This window comes from Ursus arctos, unplaced genomic scaffold (genome assembly GCF_023065955.2).
Source record: "Ursus arctos isolate Adak ecotype North America unplaced genomic scaffold, UrsArc2.0 scaffold_12, whole genome shotgun sequence".
NCBI lineage: Eukaryota > Metazoa > Chordata > Mammalia > Carnivora > Ursidae > Ursus > Ursus arctos.
This window is the reverse complement of record NW_026622786.1, coordinates 11872674-11880494: the sequence shown is the minus strand read 5'-3', so window position 1 is coordinate 11880494 and position 7821 is coordinate 11872674.

Sequence of the window (7821 nt, the reverse complement as noted above, 5' to 3'; positions counted from 1 at the left end):
GGTTATCTCATTTGTTGTCATACAATTGTTCATTGTATTCTCTTATAATTCTTTTATTTCTAAAGAATAATTTCTAAGTTTAGGTTACTGATTTGAAATCTTTCTTAACATAGGCATTTACAACTATAAAATTCCTTCTATGCATTACTTTAGCTGAAGCTAATAACTTCTGTAATGTGTCATTCTCATTCATCTCTAAGTGTTTTCTGATTTCCCTTGATTTCTTTATTGACCCATTCGTTATTTGGAGAGTTGTGTTCAGTAACTCCACCTATTTTTTATTTTCTCAACCTTTTTCCTGTTACTGATTCCTAGTTTCATTCTACTGTTGCTGAACAACATACGTTGCACTATTTCTATTCTCTTAAATTTATTGAGGCTTGTTTTATGGCTTAACACATGACCTATCCTGGAAAATGTTCCATGTGCACTCAAAGAGAATGTATATCTGTTGTCTGTTAGGAGGAGTGTTCAACAAATGTCTATTAGATCAGTTAGTTTGTAGTGCTGTTCATCTTCTGTTTTGTTGTTCTAGCTTTCTATCCATTATTGAAAAGTAGGATATTGAATTCTCCAACCATTATTGTTGTATTTATTTTCCCCTTCATCTCTGTTTGTTTTCAGATATTTTGGTGCTTTGTTATTAGGTGTATATATGTTTAGAATTGTTAGATCTCCCTGATGTCAATTGACACTTCTATCACTATAAAATGTGCCCCATTCGAACTTTTGTATTAAAGCCTATTTTCTCTTAAAATACAGCCACTCCAGCTTTGTTGTGATTGCTGTTTGCAGGATATGACATTTCCTCCTATTATTTTCAATCTATTTGTGTCTTTTGATCTAAAGTGTGTCTCCTGCCGACAGTATATACTTGAACCAGGTCTCTTTACCCAGTCTGACAATCTCCGTGATTTGAATTGTTTAATCCATTCATATTTAATGTTATTATGTTGATGTCTATGATTTTACTTTTTGCTATGTCTCATGCCTTTTTTGTTCTATTTCCTTTAATGCTTTCTTTCACTTCAAGTGAATATTTTTTGAAGTATTTTAATTTCTTTAAGGAATTTTTCACTGTTTTATTTTCGTAGGCTTTATCATACACATCTTATCAGAATGAGCTATTGATTTATACTAGGTTAATTCCATATAGGAACATTACCCTTATGTAGCTCTATTTGTTTCTTCCTTTTTTGTGATATTATTGCTAAATATAAACTATCTTTGATGTTACAAATCCAACAAATAGTTATAATTATTAACTTACCAATTATAGTAATTTCCTTAGGCTAATACAAATTCGCTCCTACCCACCTCCTTTATGCTATTAGCAAATACATATATATTACATTTCTTTATGGTCCCAATGATACACCATATAATGTTTTATACAGTCCCACTTTTTATATCAATTAAGAGGAGGGTAATAAGTATTTATGTGGTCTTATGTTATTGTTTTTGCAATACTTTGCGGAATTTTTCATCTATTATGTCTTTGAACATTTTTACTTTTTTTCTCCTCTCCTTCTGGTACTCCCATTATGCATGTGTCAGAGTATGCTTGATGGCATCTGACATTTCTCTGAAGCTCCGTTCATTTTTCTCCATTTCTTTTTATCTCTATTGATCTATCTTCAAGTTTGTTTATTCTTTCTTCTGCCAGCTCAAGCTACTGTTCAGTCTGTCTAATGAATTTTTTATTTCGGTCATACACTTCAACTCCAGAATTTTTAAGATTTTATTTGTCAGAGAGAGAGAGCACAAGCAGGGTGAGTGGCATGGAGAGGGAGAAGCAAGCTCCCCGCCAAGGAAGGAGCCTGATGCGGGACTCAATCCCAGGACCCTGGGATCATGACCTGAGCTGAAGGCAGATGCTTAACCGACTGAGCTACCAAGGCATCCTTCAACTCCAGAATTTTCATTTGGTTCTTTTTAATATCAACCTCTTTATTGAAACTCTCCATTTGATGTGACACTGACATCATACCTTCATTTACTTTTTAACCATGGTTTCCTTTAGTTCTGGGAACATGTTTACAGTGACTACTTTCAAGTTTTTCTCTTATAAATCCAACATCCTGTTACTCTCACAGTTTCTATTGCCTGCTTTATTTCCAGCATATTAATTATAACTTTCTATTTCTTTGCATGAGTATTTGTTGGGAAATGGAGATTTTAAATAACATAGCAGCTGGTCCTTCCTCTCCTCCACCCCAAGTGACCGTCATTTTTATTTGTTTAGTGACTGGCTGCATTAGTTTAGTGAAGTGTACTCCCTCCTCTCTCCCAGCATTAAGCCTCTGATGTTTCTCCTCGAGAAGACATAGCTTTGGGTAAATTTCCCTGGGATGACAATGGTTTCATAGGATTCCCATATTGTTTTTTTGACCAGGCCAACTGTTAAATTCTCATAATTTCCAGCTTGCTATATTATTTTCAACAATGCTGTGGGGCATAAATTGCTCTATAAACTAATCTAATCATATTCTGGCTCCTTTTAAATGCATAGTTACTGAGATCTGTGTGTGACATTCTTATAATTTCAGGATGCCTCCTTTGGGCTTATTTCCCAGTTTTCTCCTGCAAAGTAGCTAACCTACAGTTTGCACTGTACCCTGAATCTCTCTTCAGTTGCCTTTTATCACAACTCCAGTGCTGTGTCCTCATGTTTGAATTTGGCCACACTCTATTACAACTGAAGTCCATCCTTTTGGAAGAGATTTGGGGCTATCAGTTTCATAAAGTGCCTCTCTCTCAAGTTAAAATCTCAAAGCCAGGGCTTAGCTGGAACAATGTGAAACCTCTGAGTGACATCCCTAAGTGCTCAGTGGAGGGAGAGGGGAAGCAGCCTGAGGCCTTCTCACTTGTCTCTCCTGGTATGGAACCACCTCATGTGCTAAGACAAAGGTCTAAGACAAAGGTGGTCCATGTCCCAGTAATTCTAAGCATGCCATACCCAAGGTAGAGCCTCCGTCCTCTGAGTGGGGGCTGAATAGAATAAGAGCCCCCAGACACACACACACTTCTCAACCACACTCACTTGAACCTTCACCCCAACAGGCACCTGGGACAGGATGAGAAAGACTCATGTCTTGCTTTTCCCAGGAAGATAGCCCTTCACCTGGGAGTTGAGAAAGACAAAGCCTAATGATTCTGGCTGCAGCAGTCTGGACTCTCCACATTGCTGAGCTGGAGTAAAGAGCTAGGAAGAAGCCTTGATTCAAACGTCACAAACTCTCACCATCCCTACAGAATTTTCATAGGTTTTCTTGAAAAGATGCTTCTTCACCTCTTTGCACAGATGTTTCTTCATCTGCTGTTTGCTCATAGGTCCATTTCCAGAGGCTTCACTTGTTTTGTTGATTTTCACCATTTTCCCTGGAAGCAGGGAAGCAGAATCACACTGTCATGCTGTGAGGCATCTGATTCACCTTTTAACTCAAGAATTGACATTATTGCTTTATAAAGTTTAGTTTACCCTCATTAACCATTTTCTTTGATCACCATTCCTTCTTGAACTTCTTTGCTTCCTTTTTCCAGGAATAAACCAAGAATTCATTTAATGAAGTTATGTTAACAATGAGCTCTCACTTTTTATTCAAAATGACCTTATCCTTTTTTCTTGGTAGTTTTGTTGGGTACAAAATTCTAGACTGACAGCTTTCCCTATCTATAAATATTATCCCACTGTCTTCTGGTTTTCATTGTTGTTCTGAAGTAACTGTAAGCACTAACTCCTGTGAACTTCACAAGTTAAGTCTTCTCTTGGTCTTTTAAAGTTAAACTTATTTTTGGTGGTTTGCCTCGTAAGAGTGTCAACTCTGACTTTCCACTTTTGTAGGTCCTAGATTTTGTCTATCTTCCAGAACTTAGCTCAGTATGTCTAGATGTTGATTTAATTTCTAAACTCCACAAGGCTGACATACAACTTTAAGCAAATGGGTAAAGTTCTCAGACAAAATACCCTCCAATATCATCCACAACCATTCTCTGTATCATCCTTCCAGTACTCTATAAGATGTTCATTGGCCTTTACCACATGCTCTTGGTGACCTTGAACTTCATATATTCTCTCTCTGTACTGTACTGAATTCTGTGTAATTTCTTCATCTTGGTCTTCTTTTATCTGTATGTTTTTGTCTAGATGCTTCGTTCTCAAATCCGACTGATCATTTTTCTTCCCATGCACCCGTTATCCCCACCTCCACCATTTTTAATAGTCTCTCGTTCTTTCTCAATTTTTAGACATTCTTCTATTCCTTATGCATTTTGTATTTCATTGAATCTAAGCCATCAAGTATTAAAGGATACACCACTTTTTATACCAGTAACATAGCCAATATACTATAATGCCATCCCGATTTTAGAGATACTAAAATCTTTTCAATGTCTGAATATACTCATCCAATAATTCCAATGGCTGCCATCGTTACAGGTCAGATTCTGCTTTCTCCTAATTTTTTAATAATGACTTCTCATTTTTGTGACTTTGAATGAGTCCAAGATTATTATAACACTATCTGAAAATTCAGGTTTGAAGTGCTTTCCTTAAAAGAGTTATATTGACACTTGTTTAAATGCCTGGAAAACACTTCTAACCTGATACCACTTTAAGTCTTAGCTTTACTGACTAGTATTCTAGTATTTTTCTGACTAGTATTCCAACTAGTAGTATAAGTTTGGTTCCAAATCCATTTTAAGACACCAGTTCTAAGGGTAGATTTCTCCCCCCTTTCCTCCACTCAATTTTCTTTCTCTCCTCTCTTGAGGTAGGGTATTCTGGGTCATTCTTTCACTGACTGTATCATATATTGAGGTACCAGGTTTTGGAAGAGTATCTCACTCTAACCTCACCTTTATGTTGGCCTTATGCTCTGTCTCCCTTTTAAAGCTTAGCCTATTCCAAAGTCTTTAGGACACAAGGATTGGCAGAGCCTTTGGAGCAACTGTCTTTTTCAATACTTCTTTGGATTCACCCTTTTCGTTCCACCCCACTAAACCTTATTTCAAAAACTCTGAAGTCTTCAAACACTTGAAATAACAATAAACACCCCATCTACTTTTCACTAAGATTTACCAGTTGTTATTCTGTCACATTCACATGATCTCGTATATATATTTTACACACACACCCATTTGGTCTAACCATTTGAAAGTAGAATGACACTTCATTTCTAGATACTTCAACATGCATTTCCTAAGAAAAATGGCATTCTCCTGTATTAGGAAAAAACCATGGTCACCTAAGAAAGTTAAACATTCCATATCATTAAAGAATTCATATACAAATTTCCATAGATGCCTCTAAAATGGCTTTAACTGCTAGGTTTATTTAATTCAAGATCAAATCTAAGCACATTACACGATTTTTTAAAAAAATATTTGAGAGCGAGTGAGAGAGAGATGGACAGAAAAAGCCAAGCAGACTCCACACTGAACGCAGAGCGAATGCAGGGCTTGATCTCACAATACTGAAATCATGACCTGAACTGAAACCAAGAGTGCAACACTTAACTGTGCCACCCAGTTGCTACCATTACATGTTGTTTTTTGATCTATAACAGTCTCCCCACCTGTTTTACACAACAGTTACTTTAAAAATTCACACCAGGCATCTTTGTAAATGTGCTACATTGCACTTTTGTCTAATTATTTCACATGATTAGACTGTCAAATATTTTTGGTAAAAATGCTACAGGTGATAAAGTGGAACTTTGTTTTGTAGTCACAACCTACCAATAACTAATGGTGTGGCTGGATGGGCCTCTGTGGTTCTTATTATGACTGCAAGACACTTCAGCAACAATCATCAGGAAACTGAAGAAATAAAAGTTATTACTTACAAGACCTGGAAATTACACGGTACATCTGGGCCCACATAGCAAGGCTGTAGGGGGAGATGGGGGGGGGGGCACACACAAGACCAGGGTTTCCTCATTTACTGAAGTTGGGGAGAGGTCTAGGTTTCATGCGCTCACTCCTTATTGGTGAATTTTTTTTTTTTTTAAGATTTTATTTATTTATTTGACAGAGAGAGAGACAGCCAGCGAGAGAGGGAACACAAGCAGGGGGAGTGGGAGAGGAAGAAGCAGGCTCATAGCAGAGGAGCCTGATGTGGGGCTCGATCCCAGAACGCCCGGGATCACGCCCTGAGCCGAAGGCAGATGCTTAACCGCTGTGCCACCCAGGCACCCCCTTATTGGTGAATTTAAAACAGAAGAACGGGAATTATTTAAAGTGTGGAGAAGACAAGCGGCTCAAATGGTCATTTACCAAAATCAACCAAGATTTGTAAATCAAAGGAGCCTCCTTGGGGGAAGGAGGTCTGGCTCTTTATCTAGTTGTGTGGCTGGCAATGTGTTTACTCAGAGAGTTCTCTTTGAAATGGATGCCTTGCCAATGAAAGCTTAAGCCAGACGCTTACAAAAAAAGAAAATAACAAAAAACAAAGGAAAAAAAAAAAACAACCCAGGACTTAAGCTACAGGTTTGAGTATCTTCCTTGCTAGCTCAGCAATACTTTTAAAGTTTTTTTTAAACGACTCTTATCCAGCATTTCAGATGTTTTATACCATTAGGAGGGTTCCTCAGTGCATGCAGTCTACCATATTGTCAGAAACAGATGTCACTATCTACTTACTGCCTTTCCAGATCATCAATAGTAACAACTTTATAAATGAAAGAACAGAGACATATTTACCACTACCTAAGGCCATGAAAAGGGGAAGCTTGAGACAAAACCTTGGAGTAGGTGTTGTATCCTACCAATTCATTTTTGCATGTATTATTTCTTAAAAATCTAGAGGCTAATATGGGTGTTTGCTGGAGTTTAGAACTCCAGTCTCAAATTAGTGAAGGACAAGCTAAATATTTAAGAGTTGAGGACAGATTTGAAAACCCTGGGGTCCTGCATCTACATTTTTTCTCATCTCATTAGTAAAAAGGGAGAAATTACATTTCTAACCTGCCCCTTTTCATGGCAATAGCAGGAAGAGGAAACAGGAAAAAAGAAAACTAAATGTTTCCTTATCACAATTTACCATGTGTCAATCATGTGCTATAAATGACCTCTTGTCCGTATTAATTCCAGGAGCTAGATACAACTGTCCTCATTTCACAAATAATTAAAGTGAAACTTAGAGTTCATACAGGTAAATGGTTAAACAAAGTTTACCAGTTTAAACCAAAGGGTTCAAGTGGCCCAACGGTCAAAACTCATGATTGTTCCACTACACAAAATGCATCCAGAAAGGTCACAATTTGGTATTTCCATTCTGATATTTCACTGGGTTATTCATGGCCATAGTTCTGCATAACCTAAAGAAAAACCAAAATCAAATTTCTTGAAAAACAATCTATACTCAATCATTTATCTAACCACTGTATTCTTACTGCTGTTCAAAATGGAATAGTTCTCCCAAGGTCATCTATGGCTTCTATATTGTTCAACTCCATGCCCACTTTACCTTTACTTCATCTCTTGCTCTAACACTTGATTTCAATGATACTTCTTTTGAAACCCCTTATGAAACCTCTCTCATCTTCCATTATGGCTCCTCTGCCTTTCCTCCATGACTATTCCAGTCTTCTTATAGAATCTTTTTTTTCTTTTAATATACACTCCTTAAATATTTCCTCCGCTATCATAAGTATCCTATTCTTTCCATTCTATAACTTTCCTAGGCAATATCATATTTCTTACATTGTTTTAGTTAACATTTTGCTAGTGGCTCAACTTTTGACAGGTGTTTGCTGAATGTCTATCATGTGCTAGCCATTTTCAGTGACAAATAAGACAGACAGGATTCCTGATGGATCT